The following is an 18,553-nucleotide window of genomic DNA, read 5'->3' on the forward strand; positions in this document are numbered from 1 at the left end:
CGGCGGCCACCGCCCGCGGGCGAGTAAAGGAGAAGGCGGAGCGGGAGGCAAAAAGCCTACAGCACCCGGTATTCCCAGGCGGTCTCCCATCCAAGTACTAACCAGGCCCGACCCTGCTTAGCTTCCGAGATCAGACGAGATCGGGCGCGTTCAGGGTGGTATGGCCGTAGACGGGGGCGGGGACCGCGGGCTGCCTCTTGAGGCCCAGTTGCGCTGGCGCTGGCGCCTTAGGGCCAGCCAGCCCGGCGGTCAGCCCGCCCCGGCGGGACCCCGCCGCCCGCCCAGGCAGGGGGAACGGACGTCTCGGGTATCGGGCGGTGGCGGAGGGTTTGGCCACCACCTCCCAGCCGAGGGCCGGCGTGACCCAGCAAACCCTTCGGCGCTTGGCGCCCCGCCCAAGATCCCGCACGTCGCTCACAGGGACGTGGCCCCGGAGGCTTCGGGGCCCGGGGCCCGCGGTCCCTGGGGCATCGCCCCTGCCCGCCCACGCGGCGCTAGGCGCAGCCCGGCCGCAGCCCGGGCCGGCCCTGCTGCCCGACTGCAGCTGGCCCGAAGCCACTGGGAGCCACCATTGCGTCGCCACGGCCCCTCAGCCCCGGCAAGGCCACCCTTGCCCGCACACCACCCGCCGAGCTCAGGAGCCCGCCCCTGGTGGCCGGCAGGCCCGGGGAAGCGGCCCCGGCCCTCGATCCCGCTCCCGCACCCGGCCGCGGCGACACGGCGGAGGCGGGGCTTCTGCCGGAGGGAGCTGTGGCGGGACACACCGGCGCACAGGTGGCGGCAGCGGGGCTGGGCGCCAGTGGGGGCGGCCAGGTGCAGGTCGAGGGGCTCGCTGGCCGAAAGGACGGCAACCGGGCCCGCGGCGGATTCTGGGTCCGGGCCAGCCACCCCGGGAGCGTCCGGGGTGCGGCTGCCTTCCGGGGCCGCCTTCTGGCCGCCCGGCCGGCCGGGCCGGCGGGGAGCGGCCCCTCCGGCGCACGCGCGCCGTGGTGGGAGGGGCCTGAGGAGGTGGGGCCTGCAGCGGGGCCCGGCGGGGGCGGAGCCGGCGGCCACCGCCCGCGGGCGAGTAAAGGAGAAGGCGGAGCGGGAGGCAAAAAGCCTACAGCACCCGGTATTCCCAGGCGGTCTCCCATCCAAGTACTAACCAGGCCCGACCCTGCTTAGCTTCCGAGATCAGACGAGATCGGGCGCGTTCAGGGTGGTATGGCCGTAGACGGGGGCGGGGACCGCGGGCTGCCTCTTGAGGCCCAGTTGCGCTGGCGCTGGCGCCTTAGGGCCAGCCAGCCCGGCGGTCAGCCCGCCCAGGCAGGGGGAACGGACGTCTCGGGTATCGGGCGGTGGCGGAGGGTTTGGCCACCACCTCCCAGCCGAGGGCCGGCGTGACCCAGCAAACCCTTCGGCGCTTGGCGCCCCGCCCAAGATCCCGCACGTCGCTCACAGGGACGTGGCCCCGGGGGCTTCGGGGCCCGGGGCCCGCGGTCCCTGGGGCATCGCCCCTGCCCGCCCACGCGGCGCTAGGCGCAGCCCGGCCGCAGCCCGGGCCGGCCCTGCTGCCCGACAGCAGCTGGCCCGAAGCCACTGGGAGCCACCATTGCGTCGCCACGGCCCCTCAGCCCCGGCAAGGCCACCCTTGCCCGCACACCACCCGCCGAGCTCAGGAGCCCGCCCCTGGTGGCCGGCAGGCCCGGGGAAGCGGCCCCGGCCCTCGATCCCGCTCCCGCACCCGGCCGCGGCGACACGGCGGAGGCGGGGCTTTTGCTGGAGGGAGCTGTGGCGGGACACACCGGCGCACAGGTGGCGGCAGCGGGGCTGGGCGCCAGTGGGGGCGGCCAGGTGCAGGTCGAGGGGCTCGCTGGCCGAAAGGACGGCAACCGGGCCCGCGGCGGATTCTGGGTCCGGGCCAGCCACCCCGGGAGCGTCCGGGGTGCGGCTGCCTTCCGGGGCCGCCTTCTGGCCGCCCGGCCGGCCGGGCCGGCGGGGAGCGGCCCCTCCGGCGCACGCGCGCCGTGGTGGGAGGGGCCTGAGGAGGTGGGGCCTGCAGCGGGGCCCGGCGGGGGCGGAGCCGGCGGCCACCGCCCGCGGGCGAGTAAAGGAGAAGGCGGAGCGGGAGGCAAAAAGCCTACAGCACCCGGTATTCCCAGGCGGTCTCCCATCCAAGTACTAACCAGGCCCGACCCTGCTTAGCTTCCGAGATCAGACGAGATCGGGCGCGTTCAGGGTGGTATGGCCGTAGACGGGGGCGGGGACCGCGGGCTGCCTCTTGAGGCCCAGTTGCGCTGGCGCTGGCGCCTTAGGGCCAGCCAGCCCGGCGGTCAGCCCGCCCAGGCAGGGGGAACGGACGTCTCGGGTATCGGGCGGTGGCGGAGGGTTTGGCCACCACCTCCCAGCCGAGGGCCGGCGTGACCCAGCAAACCCTTCGGCGCTTGGCGCCCCGCCCAAGATCCCGCACGTCGCTCACAGGGACGTGGCCCCGGGGGCTTCGGGGCCCGGGGCCCGCGGTCCCTGGGGCATCGCCCCTGCCCGCCCACGCGGCGCTAGGCGCAGCCCGGCCGCAGCCCGGGCCGGCCCTGCTGCCCGACAGCAGCTGGCCCGAAGCCACTGGGAGCCACCATTGCGTCGCCACGGCCCCTCAGCCCCGGCAAGGCCACCCTTGCCCGCACACCACCCGCCGAGCTCAGGAGCCCGCCCCTGGTGGCCGGCAGGCCCGGGGAAGCGGCCCCGGCCCTCGATCCCGCTCCCGCACCCGGCCGCGGCGACACGGCGGAGGCGGGGCTTCTGCCGGAGGGAGCTGTGGCGGGACACACCGGCGCACAGGTGGCGGCAGCGGGGCTGGGCGCCAGTGGGGGCGGCCAGGTGCAGGTCGAGGGGCTCGCTGGCCGAAAGGACGGCAACCGGGCCCGCGGCGGATTCTGGGTCCGGGCCAGCCACCCCGGGAGCGTCCGGGGTGCGGCTGCCTTCCGGGGCCGCCTTCTGGCCGCCCGGCCGGCCGGGCCGGCGGGGAGCGGCCCCTCCGGCGCACGCGCGCCGTGGTGGGAGGGGCCTGAGGAGGTGGGGCCTGCAGCGGGGCCCGGCGGGGGCGGAGCCGGCGGCCACCGCCCGCGGGCGAGTAAAGGAGAAGGCGGAGCGGGAGGCAAAAAGCCTACAGCACCCGGTATTCCCAGGCGGTCTCCCATCCAAGTACTAACCAGGCCCGACCCTGCTTAGCTTCCGAGATCAGACGAGATCGGGCGCGTTCAGGGTGGTATGGCCGTAGACGGGGGCGGGGACCGCGGGCTGCCTCTTGAGGCCCAGTTGCGCTGGCGCTGGCGCCTTAGGGCCAGCCAGCCCGGCGGTCAGCCCGCCCAGGCAGGGGGAACGGACGTCTCGGGTATCGGGCGGTGGCGGAGGGTTTGGCCACCACCTCCCAGCCGAGGGCCGGCGTGACCCAGCAAACCCTTCGGCGCTTGGCGCCCCGCCCAAGATCCCGCACGTCGCTCACAGGGACGTGGCCCCGGGGGCTTCGGGGCCCGGGGCCCGCGGTCCCTGGGGCATCGCCCCTGCCCGCCCACGCGGCGCTAGGCACAGCCCGGCCGCAGCCCGGGCCGGCCCTGCTGCCCGACAGCAGCTGGCCCGAAGCCACTGGGAGCCACCATTGCGTCGCCACGGCCCCTCAGCCCCGGCAAGGCCACCCTTGCCCGCACACCACCCGCCGAGCTCAGGAGCCCGCCCCTGGTGGCCGGCAGGCCCGGGGAAGCGGCCCCGGCCCTCGATCCCGCTCCCGCACCCGGCCGCGGCGACACGGCGGAGGCGGGGCTTCTGCCGGAGGGAGCTGTGGCGGGACACACCGGCGCACAGGTGGCGGCAGCGGGGCTGGGCGCCAGTGGGGGCGGCCAGGTGCAGGTCGAGGGGCTCGCTGGCCGAAAGGACGGCAACCGGGCCCGCGGCGGATTCTGGGTCCGGGCCAGCCACCCCGGGAGCGTCCGGGGTGCGGCTGCCTTCCGGGGCCGCCTTCTGGCCGCCCGGCCGGCCGGGCCGGCGGGGAGCGGCCCCTCCGGCGCACGCGCGCCGTGGTGGGAGGGGCCTGAGGAGGTGGGGCCTGCAGCGGGGCCCGGCGGGGGCGGAGCCGGCGGCCACCGCCCGCGGGCGAGTAAAGGAGAAGGCGGAGCGGGAGGCAAAATGCCTACAGCACCCGGTATTCCCAGGCGGTCTCCCATCCAAGTACTAACCAGGCCCGACCCTGCTTAGCTTCCGAGATCAGACGAGATCGGGCGCGTTCAGGGTGGTATGGCCGTAGACGGGGGCGGGGACCGCGGGCTGCCTCTTGAGGCCCAGTTGCGCTGGCGCTGGCGCCTTAGGGCCAGCCAGCCCGGCGGTCAGCCCGCCCCGGCGGGACCCCGCCGCCCGCCCAGGCAGGGGGAACGGACGTCTCGGGTATCGGGCGGTGGCGGAGGGTTTGGCCACCACCTCCCAGCCGAGGGCCGGCGTGACCCAGCAAACCCTTCGGCGCTTGGCGCCCCGCCCAAGATCCCGCACGTCGCTCACAGGGACGTGGCCCCGGGGGCTTCGGGGCCCGGGGCCCGCGGTCCCTGGGGCATCGCCCCTGCCCGCCCACGCGGCGCTAGGCGCAGCCCGGCCGCAGCCCGGGCCGGCCCTGCTGCCCGACAGCAGCTGGCCCGAAGCCACTGGGAGCCACCATTGCGTCGCCACGGCCCCTCAGCCCCGGCAAGGCCACCCTTGCCCGCACACCACCCGCCGAGCTCAGGAGCCCGCCCCTGGTGGCCGGCAGGCCCGGGGAAGCGGCCCCGGCCCTCGATCCCGCTCCCGCACCCGGCCGCGGCGACACGGCGGAGGCGGGGCTTCTGCTGGAGGGAGCTGTGGCGGGACACACCGGCGCACAGGTGGCGGCAGCGGGGCTGGGCGCCAGTGGGGGCGGCCAGGTGCAGGTCGAGGGGCTCGCTGGCCGAAAGGACGGCAACCGGGCCCGCGGCGGATTCTGGGTCCGGGCCAGCCACCCCGGGAGCGTCCGGGGTGCGGCTGCCTTCCGGGGCCGCCTTCTGGCCGCCCGGCCGGCCGGGCCGGCGGGGAGCGGCCCCTCCGGCGCACGCGCGCCGTGGTGGGAGGGGCCTGAGGAGGTGGGGCCTGCAGCGGGGCCCGGCGGGGGCGGAGCCGGCGGCCACCGCCCGCGGGCGAGTAAAGGAGAAGGCGGAGCGGGAGGCAAAAAGCCTACAGCACCCGGTATTCCCAGGCGGTCTCCCATCCAAGTACTAACCAGGCCCGACCCTGCTTAGCTTCCGAGATCAGACGAGATCGGGCGCGTTCAGGGTGGTATGGCCGTAGACGGGGGCGGGGACCGCGGGCTGCCTCTTGAGGCCCAGTTGCGCTGGCGCTGGCGCCTTAGGGCCAGCCAGCCCGGCGGTCAGCCCGCCCAGGCAGGGGGAACGGACGTCTCGGGTATCGGGCGGTGGCGGAGGGTTTGGCCACCACCTCCCAGCCGAGGGCCGGCGTGACCCAGCAAACCCTTCGGCGCTTGGCGCCCCGCCCAAGATCCCGCACGTCGCTCACAGGGACGTGGCCCCGGGGGCTTCGGGGCCCGGGGCCCGCGGTCCCTGGGGCATCGCCCCTGCCCGCCCACGCGGCGCTAGGCGCAGCCCGGCCGCAGCCCGGGCCGGCCCTGCTGCCCGACAGCAGCTGGCCCGAAGCCACTGGGAGCCACCATTGCGTCGCCACGGCCCCTCAGCCCCGGCAAGGCCACCCTTGCCCGCACACCACCCGCCGAGCTCAGGAGCCCGCCCCTGGTGGCCGGCAGGCCCGGGGAAGCGGCCCCGGCCCTCGATCCCGCTCCCGCACCCGGCCGCGGCGACACGGCGGAGGCGGGGCTTCTGCCGGAGGGAGCTGTGGCGGGACACACCGGCGCACAGGTGGCGGCAGCGGGGCTGGGCGCCAGTGGGGGCGGCCAGGTGCAGGTCGAGGGGCTCGCTGGCCGAAAGGACGGCAACCGGGCCCGCGGCGGATTCTGGGTCCGGGCCAGCCACCCCGGGAGCGTCCGGGGTGCGGCTGCCTTCCGGGGCCGCCTTCTGGCCGCCCGGCCGGCCGGGCCGGCGGGGAGCGGCCCCTCCGGCGCACGCGCGCCGTGGTGGGAGGGGCCTGAGGAGGTGGGGCCTGCAGCGGGGCCCGGCGGGGGCGGAGCCGGCGGCCACCGCCCGCGGGCGAGTAAAGGAGAAGGCGGAGCGGGAGGCAAAAAGCCTACAGCACCCGGTATTCCCAGGCGGTCTCCCATCCAAGTACTAACCAGGCCCGACCCTGCTTAGCTTCCGAGATCAGACGAGATCGGGCGCGTTCAGGGTGGTATGGCCGTAGACGGGGGCGGGGACCGCGGGCTGCCTCTTGAGGCCCAGTTGCGCTGGCGCTGGCGCCTTAGGGCCAGCCAGCCCGGCGGTCAGCCCGCCCAGGCAGGGGGAACGGACGTCTCGGGTATCGGGCGGTGGCGGAGGGTTTGGCCACCACCTCCCAGCCGAGGGCCGGCGTGACCCAGCAAACCCTTCGGCGCTTGGCGCCCCGCCCAAGATCCCGCACGTCGCTCACAGGGACGTGGCCCCGGGGGCTTCGGGGCCCGGGGCCCGCGGTCCCTGGGGCATCGCCCCTGCCCGCCCACGCGGCGCTAGGCGCAGCCCGGCCGCAGCCCGGGCCGGCCCTGCTGCCCGACAGCAGCTGGCCCGAAGCCACTGGGAGCCACCATTGCGTCGCCACGGCCCCTCAGCCCCGGCAAGGCCACCCTTGCCCGCACACCACCCGCCGAGCTCAGGAGCCCGCCCCTGGTGGCCGGCAGGCCCGGGGAAGCGGCCCCGGCCCTCGATCCCGCTCCCGCACCCGGCCGCGGCGACACGGCGGAGGCGGGGCTTCTGCCGGAGGGAGCTGTGGCGGGACACACCGGCGCACAGGTGGCGGCAGCGGGGCTGGGCGCCAGTGGGGGCGGCCAGGTGCAGGTCGAGGGGCTCGCTGGCCGAAAGGACGGCAACCGGGCCCGCGGCGGATTCTGGGTCCGGGCCAGCCACCCCGGGAGCGTCCGGGGTGCGGCTGCCTTCCGGGGCCGCCTTCTGGCCGCCCGGCCGGCCGGGCCGGCGGGGAGCGGCCCCTCCGGCGCACGCGCGCCGTGGTGGGAGGGGCCTGAGGAGGTGGGGCCTGCAGCGGGGCCCGGCGGGGGCGGAGCCGGCGGCCACCGCCCGCGGGCGAGTAAAGGAGAAGGCGGAGCGGGAGGCAAAAAGCCTACAGCACCCGGTATTCCCAGGCGGTCTCCCATCCAAGTACTAACCAGGCCCGACCCTGCTTAGCTTCCGAGATCAGACGAGATCGGGCGCGTTCAGGGTGGTATGGCCGTAGACGGGGGCGGGGACCGCGGGCTGCCTCTTGAGGCCCAGTTGCGCTGGCGCTGGCGCCTTAGGGCCAGCCAGCCCGGCGGTCAGCCCGCCCAGGCAGGGGGAACGGACGTCTCGGGTATCGGGCGGTGGCGGAGGGTTTGGCCACCACCTCCCAGCCGAGGGCCGGCGTGACCCAGCAAACCCTTCGGCGCTTGGCGCCCCGCCCAAGATCCCGCACGTCGCTCACAGGGACGTGGCCCCGGGGGCTTCGGGGCCCGGGGCCCGCGGTCCCTGGGGCATCGCCCCTGCCCGCCCACGCGGCGCTAGGCGCAGCCCGGCCGCAGCCCGGGCCGGCCCTGCTGCCCGACAGCAGCTGGCCCGAAGCCACTGGGAGCCACCATTGCGTCGCCACGGCCCCTCAGCCCCGGCAAGGCCACCCTTGCCCGCACACCACCCGCCGAGCTCAGGAGCCCGCCCCTGGTGGCCGGCAGGCCCGGGGAAGCGGCCCCGGCCCTCGATCCCGCTCCCGCACCCGGCCGCGGCGACACGGCGGAGGCGGGGCTTCTGCCGGAGGGAGCTGTGGCGGGACACACCGGCGCACAGGTGGCGGCAGCGGGGCTGGGCGCCAGTGGGGGTGGCCAGGTGCAGGTCGAGGGGCTCGCTGGCCGAAAGGACGGCAACCGGGCCCGCGGCGGATTCTGGGTCCGGGCCAGCCACCCCGGGAGCGTCCGGGGTGCGGCTGCCTTCCGGGGCCGCCTTCTGGCCGCCCGGCCGGCCGGGCCGGCGGGGAGCGGCCCCTCCGGCGCACGCGCGCCGTGGTGGGAGGGGCCTGAGGAGGTGGGGCCTGCAGCGGGGCCCGGCGGGGGCGGAGCCGGCGGCCACCGCCCGCGGGCGAGTAAAGGAGAAGGCGGAGCGGGAGGCAAAAAGCCTACAGCACCCGGTATTCCCAGGCGGTCTCCCATCCAAGTACTAACCAGGCCCGACCCTGCTTAGCTTCCGAGATCAGACGAGATCGGGCGCGTTCAGGGTGGTATGGCCGTAGACGGGGGCGGGGACCGCGGGCTGCCTCTTGAGGCCCAGTTGTGCTGGCGCTGGCGCCTTAGGGCCAGCCAGCCCGGCGGTCAGCCCGCCCAGGCAGGGGGAACGGACGTCTCGGGTATCGGGCGGTGGCGGAGGGTTTGGCCACCACCTCCCAGCCGAGGGCCGGCGTGACCCAGCAAACCCTTCGGCGCTTGGCGCCCCGCCCAAGATCCCGCACGTCGCTCACAGGGACGTGGCCCCGGAGGCTTCGGGGCCCGGGGCCCGCGGTCCCTGGGGCATCGCCCCTGCCCGCCCACGCGGCGCTAGGCGCAGCCCGGCCGCAGCCCGGGCCGGCCCTGCTGCCCGACTGCAGCTGGCCCGAAGCCACTGGGAGCCACCATTGCGTCGCCACGGCCCCTCAGCCCCGGCAAGGCCACCCTTGCCCGCACACCACCCGCCGAGCTCAGGAGCCCGCCCCTGGTGGCCGGCAGGCCCGGGGAAGCGGCCCCGGCCCTCGATCCCGCTCCCGCACCCGGCCGCGGCGACACGGCGGAGGCGGGGCTTCTGCCGGAGGGAGCTGTGGCGGGACACACCGGCGCACAGGTGGCGGCAGCGGGGCTGGGCGCCAGTGGGGGCGGCCAGGTGCAGGTCGAGGGGCTCGCTGGCCGAAAGGACGGCAACCGGGCCCGCGGCGGATTCTGGGTCCGGGCCAGCCACCCCGGGAGCGTCCGGGGTGCGGCTGCCTTCCGGGGCCGCCTTCTGGCCGCCCGGCCGGCCGGGCCGGCGGGGAGCGGCCCCTCCGGCGCACGCGCGCCGTGGTGGGAGGGGCCTGAGGAGGTGGGGCCTGCAGCGGGGCCCGGCGGGGGCGGAGCCGGCGGCCACCGCCCGCGGGCGAGTAAAGGAGAAGGCGGAGCGGGAGGCAAAATGCCTACAGCACCCGGTATTCCCAGGCGGTCTCCCATCCAAGTACTAACCAGGCCCGACCCTGCTTAGCTTCCGAGATCAGACGAGATCGGGCGCGTTCAGGGTGGTATGGCCGTAGACGGGGGCGGGGACCGCGGGCTGCCTCTTGAGGCCCAGTTGCGCTGGCGCTGGCGCCTTAGGGCCAGCCAGCCCGGCGGTCAGCCCGCCCCGGCGGGACCCCGCCGCCCGCCCAGGCAGGGGGAACGGACGTCTCGGGTATCGGGCGGTGGCGGAGGGTTTGGCCACCACCTCCCAGCCGAGGGCCGGCGTGACCCAGCAAACCCTTCGGCGCTTGGCGCCCCGCCCAAGATCCCGCACGTCGCTCACAGGGACGTGGCCCCGGGGGCTTCGGGGCCCGGGGCCCGCGGTCCCTGGGGCATCGCCCCTGCCCGCCCACGCGGCGCTAGGCACAGCCCGGCCGCAGCCCGGGCCGGCCCTGCTGCCCGACAGCAGCTGGCCCGAAGCCACTGGGAGCCACCATTGCGTCGCCACGGCCCCTCAGCCCCGGCAAGGCCACCCTTGCCCGCACACCACCCGCCGAGCTCAGGAGCCCGCCCCTGGTGGCCGGCAGGCCCGGGGAAGCGGCCCCGGCCCTCGATCCCGCTCCCGCACCCGGCCGCGGCGACACGGCGGAGGCGGGGCTTCTGCCGGAGGGAGCTGTGGCGGGACACACCGGCGCACAGGTGGCGGCAGCGGGGCTGGGCGCCAGTGGGGGCGGCCAGGTGCAGGTCGAGGGGCTCGCTGGCCGAAAGGACGGCAACCGGGCCCGCGGCGGATTCTGGGTCCGGGCCAGCCACCCCGGGAGCGTCCGGGGTGCGGCTGCCTTCCGGGGCCGCCTTCTGGCCGCCCGGCCGGCCGGGCCGGCGGGGAGCGGCCCCTCCGGCGCACGCGCGCCGTGGTGGGAGGGGCCTGAGGAGGTGGGGCCTGCAGCGGGGCCCGGCGGGGGCGGAGCCGGCGGCCACCGCCCGCGGGCGAGTAAAGGAGAAGGCGGAGCGGGAGGCAAAAAGCCTACAGCACCCGGTATTCCCAGGCGGTCTCCCATCCAAGTACTAACCAGGCCCGACCCTGCTTAGCTTCCGAGATCAGACGAGATCGGGCGCGTTCAGGGTGGTATGGCCGTAGACGGGGGCGGGGACCGCGGGCTGCCTCTTGAGGCCCAGTTGCGCTGGCGCTGGCGCCTTAGGGCCAGCCAGCCCGGCGGTCAGCCCGCCCCGGCGGGACCCCGCCGCCCGCCCAGGCAGGGGGAACGGACGTCTCGGGTATCGGGCGGTGGCGGAGGGTTTGGCCACCACCTCCCAGCCGAGGGCCGGCGTGACCCAGCAAACCCTTCGGCGCTTGGCGCCCCGCCCAAGATCCCGCACGTCGCTCACAGGGACGTGGCCCCGGGGGCTTCGGGGCCCGGGGCCCGCGGTCCCTGGGGCATCGCCCCTGCCCGCCCACGCGGCGCTAGGCGCAGCCCGGCCGCAGCCCGGGCCGGCCCTGCTGCCCGACAGCAGCTGGCCCGAAGCCACTGGGAGCCACCATTGCGTCGCCACGGCCCCTCAGCCCCGGCAAGGCCACCCTTGCCCGCACACCACCCGCCGAGCTCAGGAGCCCGCCCCTGGTGGCCGGCAGGCCCGGGGAAGCGGCCCCGGCCCTCGATCCCGCTCCCGCACCCGGCCGCGGCGACACGGCGGAGGCGGGGCTTCTGCCGGAGGGAGCTGTGGCGGGACACACCGGCGCACAGGTGGCGGCAGCGGGGCTGGGCGCCAGTGGGGGCGGCCAGGTGCAGGTCGAGGGGCTCGCTGGCCGAAAGGACGGCAACCGGGCCCGCGGCGGATTCTGGGTCCGGGCCAGCCACCCCGGGAGCGTCCGGGGTGCGGCTGCCTTCCGGGGCCGCCTTCTGGCCGCCCGGCCGGCCGGGCCGGCGGGGAGCGGCCCCTCCGGCGCACGCGCGCCGTGGTGGGAGGGGCCTGAGGAGGTGGGGCCTGCAGCGGGGCCCGGCGGGGGCGGAGCCGGCGGCCACCGCCCGCGGGCGAGTAAAGGAGAAGGCGGAGCGGGAGGCAAAAAGCCTACAGCACCCGGTATTCCCAGGCGGTCTCCCATCCAAGTACTAACCAGGCCCGACCCTGCTTAGCTTCCGAGATCAGACGAGATCGGGCGCGTTCAGGGTGGTATGGCCGTAGACGGGGGCGGGGACCGCGGGCTGCCTCTTGAGGCCCAGTTGCGCTGGCGCTGGCGCCTTAGGGCCAGCCAGCCCGGCGGTCAGCCCGCCCCGGCGGGACCCCGCCGCCCGCCCAGGCAGGGGGAACGGAGGTCTCGGGTATCGGGCGGTGGCGGAGGGTTTGGCCACCACCTCCCAGCCGAGGGCCGGCGTGACCCAGCAAACCTTTCGGCGCTTGGCGCCCCGCCCAAGATCCCGCACGTCGCTCACAGGGACGTGGCCCCGGAGGCTTCGGGGCCCGGGGCCCGCGGTCCCTGGGGCATCGCCCCTGCCCGCCCACGCGGCGCTAGGCGCAGCCCGGCCGCAGCCCGGGCCGGCCCTGCTGCCCGACTGCAGCTGGCCCGAAGCCACTGGGAGCCACCATTGCGTCGCCACGGCCCCTCAGCCCCGGCAAGGCCACCCTTGCCCGCACACCACCCGCCGAGCTCAGGAGCCCGCCCCTGGTGGCCGGCAGGCCCGGGGAAGCGGCCCCGGCCCTCGATCCCGCTCCCGCACCCGGCCGCGGCGACACGGCGGAGGCGGGGCTTCTGCCGGAGGGAGCTGTGGCGGGACACACCGGCGCACAGGTGGCGGCAGCGGGGCTGGGCGCCAGTGGGGGCGGCCAGGTGCAGGTCGAGGGGCTCGCTGGCCGAAAGGACGGCAACCGGGCCCGCGGCGGATTCTGGGTCCGGGCCAGCCACCCCGGGAGCGTCCGGGGTGCGGCTGCCTTCCGGGGCCGCCTTCTGGCCGCCCGGCCGGCCGGGCCGGCGGGGAGCGGCCCCTCCGGCGCACGCGCGCCGTGGTGGGAGGGGCCTGAGGAGGTGGGGCCTGCAGCGGGGCCCGGCGGGGGCGGAGCCGGCGGCCACCGCCCGCGGGCGAGTAAAGGAGAAGGCGGAGCGGGAGGCAAAAAGCCTACAGCACCCGGTATTCCCAGGCGGTCTCCCATCCAAGTACTAACCAGGCCCGACCCTGCTTAGCTTCCGAGATCAGACGAGATCGGGCGCGTTCAGGGTGGTATGGCCGTAGACGGGGGCGGGGACCGCGGGCTGCCTCTTGAGGCCCAGTTGCGCTGGCGCTGGCGCCTTAGGGCCAGCCAGCCCGGCGGTCAGCCCGCCCAGGCAGGGGGAACGGACGTCTCGGGTATCGGGCGGTGGCGGAGGGTTTGGCCACCACCTCCCAGCCGAGGGCCGGCGTGACCCAGCAAACCCTTCGGCGCTTGGCGCCCCGCCCAAGATCCCGCACGTCGCTCACAGGGACGTGGCCCCGGGGGCTTCGGGGCCCGGGGCCCGCGGTCCCTGGGGCATCGCCCCTGCCCGCCCACGCGGCGCTAGGCGCAGCCCGGCCGCAGCCCGGGCCGGCCCTGCTGCCCGACAGCAGCTGGCCCGAAGCCACTGGGAGCCACCATTGCGTCGCCACGGCCCCTCAGCCCCGGCAAGGCCACCCTTGCCCGCACACCACCCGCCGAGCTCAGGAGCCCGCCCCTGGTGGCCGGCAGGCCCGGGGAAGCGGCCCCGGCCCTCGATCCCGCTCCCGCACCCGGCCGCGGCGACACGGCGGAGGCGGGGCTTCTGCCGGAGGGAGCTGTGGCGGGACACACCGGCGCACAGGTGGCGGCAGCGGGGCTGGGCGCCAGTGGGGGCGGCCAGGTGCAGGTCGAGGGGCTCGCTGGCCGAAAGGACGGCAACCGGGCCCGCGGCGGATTCTGGGTCCGGGCCAGCCACCCCGGGAGCGTCCGGGGTGCGGCTGCCTTCCGGGGCCGCCTTCTGGCCGCCCGGCCGGCCGGGCCGGCGGGGAGCGGCCCCTCCGGCGCACGCGCGCCGTGGTGGGAGGGGCCTGAGGAGGTGGGGCCTGCAGCGGGGCCCGGCGGGGGCGGAGCCGGCGGCCACCGCCCGCGGGCGAGTAAAGGAGAAGGCGGAGCGGGAGGCAAAAAGCCTACAGCACCCGGTATTCCCAGGCGGTCTCCCATCCAAGTACTAACCAGGCCCGACCCTGCTTAGCTTCCGAGATCAGACGAGATCGGGCGCGTTCAGGGTGGTATGGCCGTAGACGGGGGCGGGGACCGCGGGCTGCCTCTTGAGGCCCAGTTGCGCTGGCGCTGGCGCCTTAGGGCCAGCCAGCCCGGCGGTCAGCCCGCCCAGGCAGGGGGAACGGACGTCTCGGGTATCGGGCGGTGGCGGAGGGTTTGGCCACCACCTCCCAGCCGAGGGCCGGCGTGACCCAGCAAACCCTTCGGCGCTTGGCGCCCCGCCCAAGATCCCGCACGTCGCTCACAGGGACGTGGCCCCGGGGGCTTCGGGGCCCGGGGCCCGCGGTCCCTGGGGCATCGCCCCTGCCCGCCCACGCGGCGCTAGGCGCAGCCCGGCCGCAGCCCGGGCCGGCCCTGCTGCCCGACAGCAGCTGGCCCGAAGCCACTGGGAGCCACCATTGCGTCGCCACGGCCCCTCAGCCCCGGCAAGGCCACCCTTGCCCGCACACCACCCGCCGAGCTCAGGAGCCCGCCCCTGGTGGCCGGCAGGCCCGGGGAAGCGGCCCCGGCCCTCGATCCCGCTCCCGCACCCGGCCGCGGCGACACGGCGGAGGCGGGGCTTCTGCCGGAGGGAGCTGTGGCGGGACACACCGGCGCACAGGTGGCGGCAGCGGGGCTGGGCGCCAGTGGGGGCGGCCAGGTGCAGGTCGAGGGGCTCGCTGGCCGAAAGGACGGCAACCGGGCCCGCGGCGGATTCTGGGTCCGGGCCAGCCACCCCGGGAGCGTCCGGGGTGCGGCTGCCTTCCGGGGCCGCCTTCTGGCCGCCCGGCCGGCCGGGCCGGCGGGGAGCGGCCCCTCCGGCGCACGCGCGCCGTGGTGGGAGGGGCCTGAGGAGGTGGGGCCTGCAGCGGGGCCCGGCGGGGGCGGAGCCGGCGGCCACCGCCCGCGGGCGAGTAAAGGAGAAGGCGGAGCGGGAGGCAAAAAGCCTACAGCACCCGGTATTCCCAGGCGGTCTCCCATCCAAGTACTAACCAGGCCCGACCCTGCTTAGCTTCCGAGATCAGACGAGATCGGGCGCGTTCAGGGTGGTATGGCCGTAGACGGGGGCGGGGACCGCGGGCTGCCTCTTGAGGCCCAGTTGCGCTGGCGCTGGCGCCTTAGGGCCAGCCAGCCCGGCGGTCAGCCCGCCCAGGCAGGGGGAACGGACGTCTCGGGTATCGGGCGGTGGCGGAGGGTTTGGCCACCACCTCCCAGCCGAGGGCCGGCGTGACCCAGCAAACCCTTCGGCGCTTGGCGCCCCGCCCAAGATCCCGCACGTCGCTCACAGGGACGTGGCCCCGGGGGCTTCGGGGCCCGGGGCCCGCGGTCCCTGGGGCATCGCCCCTGCCCGCCCACGCGGCGCTAGGCGCAGCCCGGCCGCAGCCCGGGCCGGCCCTGCTGCCCGACAGCAGCTGGCCCGAAGCCACTGGGAGCCACCATTGCGTCGCCACGGCCCCTCAGCCCCGGCAAGGCCACCCTTGCCCGCACACCACCCGCCGAGCTCAGGAGCCCGCCCCTGGTGGCCGGCAGGCCCGGGGAAGCGGCCCCGGCCCTCGATCCCGCTCCCGCACCCGGCCGCGGCGACACGGCGGAGGCGGGGCTTCTGCCGGAGGGAGCTGTGGCGGGACACACCGGCGCACAGGTGGCGGCAGCGGGGCTGGGCGCCAGTGGGGGCGGCCAGGTGCAGGTCGAGGGGCTCGCTGGCCGAAAGGACGGCAACCGGGCCCGCGGCGGATTCTGGGTCCGGGCCAGCCACCCCGGGAGCGTCCGGGGTGCGGCTGCCTTCCGGGGCCGCCTTCTGGCCGCCCGGCCGGCCGGGCCGGCGGGGAGCGGCCCCTCCGGCGCACGCGCGCCGTGGTGGGAGGGGCCTGAGGAGGTGGGGCCTGCAGCGGGGCCCGGCGGGGGCGGAGCCGGCGGCCACCGCCCGCGGGCGAGTAAAGGAGAAGGCGGAGCGGGAGGCAAAAAGCCTACAGCACCCGGTATTCCCAGGCGGTCTCCCATCCAAGTACTAACCAGGCCCGACCCTGCTTAGCTTCCGAGATCAGACGAGATCGGGCGCGTTCAGGGTGGTATGGCCGTAGACGGGGGCGGGGACCGCGGGCTGCCTCTTGAGGCCCAGTTGCGCTGGCGCTGGCGCCTTAGGGCCAGCCAGCCCGGCGGTCAGCCCGCCCAGGCAGGGGGAACGGACGTCTCGGGTATCGGGCGGTGGCGGAGGGTTTGGCCACCACCTCCCAGCCGAGGGCCGGCGTGACCCAGCAAACCCTTCGGCGCTTGGCGCCCCGCCCAAGATCCCGCACGTCGCTCACAGGGACGTGGCCCCGGAGGCTTCGGGGCCCGGGGCCCGCGGTCCCTGGGGCATCGCCCCTGCCCGCCCACGCGGCGCTAGGCGCAGCCCGGCCGCAGCCCGGGCCGGCCCTGCTGCCCGACTGCAGCTGGCCCGAAGCCACTGGGAGCCACCATTGCGTCGCCACGGCCCCTCAGCCCCGGCAAGGCCACCCTTGCCCGCACACCACCCGCCGAGCTCAGGAGCCCGCCCCTGGTGGCCGGCAGGCCCGGGGAAGCGGCCCCGGCCCTCGATCCCGCTCCCGCACCCGGCCGCGGCGACACGGCGGAGGCGGGGCTTCTGCCGGAGGGAGCTGTGGCGGGACACACCGGCGCACAGGTGGCGGCAGCGGGGCTGGGCGCCAGTGGGGGCGGCCAGGTGCAGGTCGAGGGGCTCGCTGGCCGAAAGGACGGCAACCGGGCCCGCGGCGGATTCTGGGTCCGGGCCAGCCACCCCGGGAGCGTCCGGGGTGCGGCTGCCTTCCGGGGCCGCCTTCTGGCCGCCCGGCCGGCCGGGCCGGCGGGGAGCGGCCCCTCCGGCGCACGCGCGCCGTGGTGGGAGGGGCCTGAGGAGGTGGGGCCTGCAGCGGGGCCCGGCGGGGGCGGAGCCGGCGGCCACCGCCCGCGGGCGAGTAAAGGAGAAGGCGGAGCGGGAGGCAAAAAGCCTACAGCACCCGGTATTCCCAGGCGGTCTCCCATCCAAGTACTAACCAGGCCCGACCCTGCTTAGCTTCCGAGATCAGACGAGATCGGGCGCGTTCAGGGTGGTATGGCCGTAGACGGGGGCGGGGACCGCGGGCTGCCTCTTGAGGCCCAGTTGCGCTGGCGCTGGCGCCTTAGGGCCAGCCAGCCCGGCGGTCAGCCCGCCCCGGCGGGACCCCGCCGCCCGCCCAGGCAGGGGGAACGGACGTCTCGGGTATCGGGCGGTGGCGGAGGGTTTGGCCACCACCTCCCAGCCGAGGGCCGGCGTGACCCAGCAAACCCTTCGGCGCTTGGCGCCCCGCCCAAGATCCCGCACGTCGCTCACAGGGACGTGGCCCCGGGGGCTTCGGGGCCCGGGGCCCGCGGTCCCTGGGGCATCGCCCCTGCCCGCCCACGCGGCGCTAGGCACAGCCCGGCCGCAGCCCGGGCCGGCCCTGCTGCCCGACAGCAGCTGGCCCGAAGCCACTGGGAGCCACCATTGCGTCGCCACGGCCCCTCAGCCCCGGCAAGGCCACCCTTGCCCGCACACCACCCGCCGAGCTCAGGAGCCCGCCCCTGGTGGCCGGCAGGCCCGGGGAAGCGGCCCCGGCCCTCGATCCCGCTCCCGCACCCGGCCGCGGCGACACGGCGGAGGCGGGGCTTCTGCCGGAGGGAGCTGTGGCGGGACACACCGGCGCACAGGTGGCGGCAGCGGGGCTGGGCGCCAGTGGGGGCGGCCAGGTGCAGGTCGAGGGGCTCGCTGGCCGAAAGGACGGCAACCGGGCCCGCGGCGGATTCTGGGTCCGGGCCAGCCACCCCGGGAGCGTCCGGGGTGCGGCTGCCTTCCGGGGCCGCCTTCTGGCCGCCCGGCCGGCCGGGCCGGCGGGGAGCGGCCCCTCCGGCGCACGCGCGCCGTGGTGGGAGGGGCCTGAGGAGGTGGGGCCTGCAGCGGGGCCCGGCGGGGGCGGAGCCGGCGGCCACCGCCCGCGGGCGAGTAAAGGAGAAGGCGGAGCGGGAGGCAAAAAGCCTACAGCACCCGGTATTCCCAGGCGGTCTCCCATCCAAGTACTAACCAGGCCCGACCCTGCTTAGCTTCCGAGATCAGACGAGATCGGGCGCGTTCAGGGTGGTATGGCCGTAGACGGGGGCGGGGACCGCGGGCTGCCTCTTGAGGCCCAGTTGCGCTGGCGCTGGCGCCTTAGGGCCAGCCAGCCCGGCGGTCAGCCCGCCCCGGCGGGACCCCGCCGCCCGCCCAGGCAGGGGGAACGGACGTCTCGGGTATCGGGCGGTGGCGGAGGGTTTGGCCACCACCTCCCAGCCGAGGGCCGGCGTGACCCAGCAAACCCTTCGGCGCTTGGCGCCCCGCCCAAGATCCCGCACGTCGCTCACAGGGACGTGGCCCCGGGGGCTTCGGGGCCCGGGGCCCGCGGTCCCTGGGGCATCGCCCCTGCCCGCCCACGCGGCGCTAGGCGCAGCCCGGCCGCAGCCCGGGCCGGCCCTGCTGCCCGACAGCAGCTGGCCCGAAGCCACTGGGAGCCACCATTGCGTCGCCACGGCCCCTCAGCCCCGGCAAGGCCACCCTTGCCCGCACACCACCCGCCGAGCTCAGGAGCCCGCCCCTGGTGGCCGGCAGGCCCGGGGAAGCGGCCCCGGCCCTCGATCCCGCTCCCGCACCCGGCCGCGGCGACACGGCGGAGGCGGGGCTTCTGCCGGAGGGAGCTGTGGCGGGACACACCGGCGCACAGGTGGCGGCAGCGGGGCTGGGCGCCAGTGGGGGCGGCCAGGTGCAGGTCGAGGGGCTCGCTGGCCGAAAGGACGGCAACCGGGCCCGCGGCGGATTCTGGGTCCGGGCCAGCCACCCCGGGAGCGTCCGGGGTGCGGCTGCCTTCCGGGGCCGCCTTCTGGCCGCCCGGCCGGCCGGGCCGGCGGGGAGCGGCCCCTCCGGCGCACGCGCGCCGTGGTGGGAGGGGCCTGAGGAGGTGGGGCCTGCAGCGGGGCCCGGCGGGGGCGGAGCCGGCGGCCACCGCCCGCGGGCGAGTAAAGGAG

The 18,553-nt window shown here is 77.0% G+C and overlaps 18 non-coding genes across 18 annotated transcripts; all 18 read right to left on the reverse strand.

Moving 5' to 3' along the window:
- Positions 1–53: 53 nt before the first annotated feature.
- On the reverse strand, positions 54–172 carry LOC136139301 (5S ribosomal RNA). Its single transcript, XR_010656841.1, has one exon. It is a non-coding gene; the product is annotated as a 5S ribosomal RNA (ribosomal RNA).
- A 924-nt stretch (positions 173–1,096) lies between these two features.
- On the reverse strand, positions 1,097–1,215 carry LOC136139302 (5S ribosomal RNA). The gene has a single exon (XR_010656842.1). It is a non-coding gene; the product is annotated as a 5S ribosomal RNA (ribosomal RNA).
- A 901-nt stretch (positions 1,216–2,116) lies between these two features.
- On the reverse strand, positions 2,117–2,235 carry LOC136139303 (5S ribosomal RNA). The gene has a single exon (XR_010656843.1). It is a non-coding gene; the product is annotated as a 5S ribosomal RNA (ribosomal RNA).
- Positions 2,236–3,136: 901 nt separating this feature from the next.
- Positions 3,137–3,255, reverse strand: LOC136139304 (5S ribosomal RNA). The gene has a single exon (XR_010656844.1). It is a non-coding gene; the product is annotated as a 5S ribosomal RNA (ribosomal RNA).
- A 901-nt stretch (positions 3,256–4,156) lies between these two features.
- On the reverse strand, positions 4,157–4,275 carry LOC136139426 (5S ribosomal RNA). The gene has a single exon (XR_010656963.1). It is a non-coding gene; the product is annotated as a 5S ribosomal RNA (ribosomal RNA).
- Positions 4,276–5,199: 924 nt separating this feature from the next.
- Positions 5,200–5,318, reverse strand: LOC136139306 (5S ribosomal RNA). Its single transcript, XR_010656846.1, has one exon. It is a non-coding gene; the product is annotated as a 5S ribosomal RNA (ribosomal RNA).
- Positions 5,319–6,219: 901 nt separating this feature from the next.
- On the reverse strand, positions 6,220–6,338 carry LOC136139307 (5S ribosomal RNA). The gene has a single exon (XR_010656847.1). It is a non-coding gene; the product is annotated as a 5S ribosomal RNA (ribosomal RNA).
- Positions 6,339–7,239: 901 nt separating this feature from the next.
- Positions 7,240–7,358, reverse strand: LOC136139308 (5S ribosomal RNA). Its single transcript, XR_010656848.1, has one exon. It is a non-coding gene; the product is annotated as a 5S ribosomal RNA (ribosomal RNA).
- Positions 7,359–8,259: 901 nt separating this feature from the next.
- On the reverse strand, positions 8,260–8,378 carry LOC136139309 (5S ribosomal RNA). The gene has a single exon (XR_010656849.1). It is a non-coding gene; the product is annotated as a 5S ribosomal RNA (ribosomal RNA).
- A 901-nt stretch (positions 8,379–9,279) lies between these two features.
- On the reverse strand, positions 9,280–9,398 carry LOC136139427 (5S ribosomal RNA). Its single transcript, XR_010656964.1, has one exon. It is a non-coding gene; the product is annotated as a 5S ribosomal RNA (ribosomal RNA).
- A 924-nt stretch (positions 9,399–10,322) lies between these two features.
- LOC136139310 (5S ribosomal RNA) lies at positions 10,323–10,441 on the reverse strand. The gene has a single exon (XR_010656850.1). It is a non-coding gene; the product is annotated as a 5S ribosomal RNA (ribosomal RNA).
- A 924-nt stretch (positions 10,442–11,365) lies between these two features.
- Positions 11,366–11,484, reverse strand: LOC136139313 (5S ribosomal RNA). Its single transcript, XR_010656852.1, has one exon. It is a non-coding gene; the product is annotated as a 5S ribosomal RNA (ribosomal RNA).
- Positions 11,485–12,408: 924 nt separating this feature from the next.
- Positions 12,409–12,527, reverse strand: LOC136139314 (5S ribosomal RNA). Its single transcript, XR_010656853.1, has one exon. It is a non-coding gene; the product is annotated as a 5S ribosomal RNA (ribosomal RNA).
- A 901-nt stretch (positions 12,528–13,428) lies between these two features.
- LOC136139315 (5S ribosomal RNA) lies at positions 13,429–13,547 on the reverse strand. The gene has a single exon (XR_010656854.1). It is a non-coding gene; the product is annotated as a 5S ribosomal RNA (ribosomal RNA).
- A 901-nt stretch (positions 13,548–14,448) lies between these two features.
- Positions 14,449–14,567, reverse strand: LOC136139316 (5S ribosomal RNA). Its single transcript, XR_010656855.1, has one exon. It is a non-coding gene; the product is annotated as a 5S ribosomal RNA (ribosomal RNA).
- Positions 14,568–15,468: 901 nt separating this feature from the next.
- LOC136139317 (5S ribosomal RNA) lies at positions 15,469–15,587 on the reverse strand. Its single transcript, XR_010656856.1, has one exon. It is a non-coding gene; the product is annotated as a 5S ribosomal RNA (ribosomal RNA).
- A 901-nt stretch (positions 15,588–16,488) lies between these two features.
- Positions 16,489–16,607, reverse strand: LOC136139319 (5S ribosomal RNA). The gene has a single exon (XR_010656858.1). It is a non-coding gene; the product is annotated as a 5S ribosomal RNA (ribosomal RNA).
- A 924-nt stretch (positions 16,608–17,531) lies between these two features.
- Positions 17,532–17,650, reverse strand: LOC136139320 (5S ribosomal RNA). The gene has a single exon (XR_010656859.1). It is a non-coding gene; the product is annotated as a 5S ribosomal RNA (ribosomal RNA).
- Between the last annotated feature and the right edge of the window lie 903 nt (positions 17,651–18,553).

This window comes from Phocoena phocoena, chromosome 19 (genome assembly GCF_963924675.1).
Source record: "Phocoena phocoena chromosome 19, mPhoPho1.1, whole genome shotgun sequence".
In the NCBI taxonomy this organism is placed as follows: domain Eukaryota; kingdom Metazoa; phylum Chordata; class Mammalia; order Artiodactyla; family Phocoenidae; genus Phocoena; species Phocoena phocoena.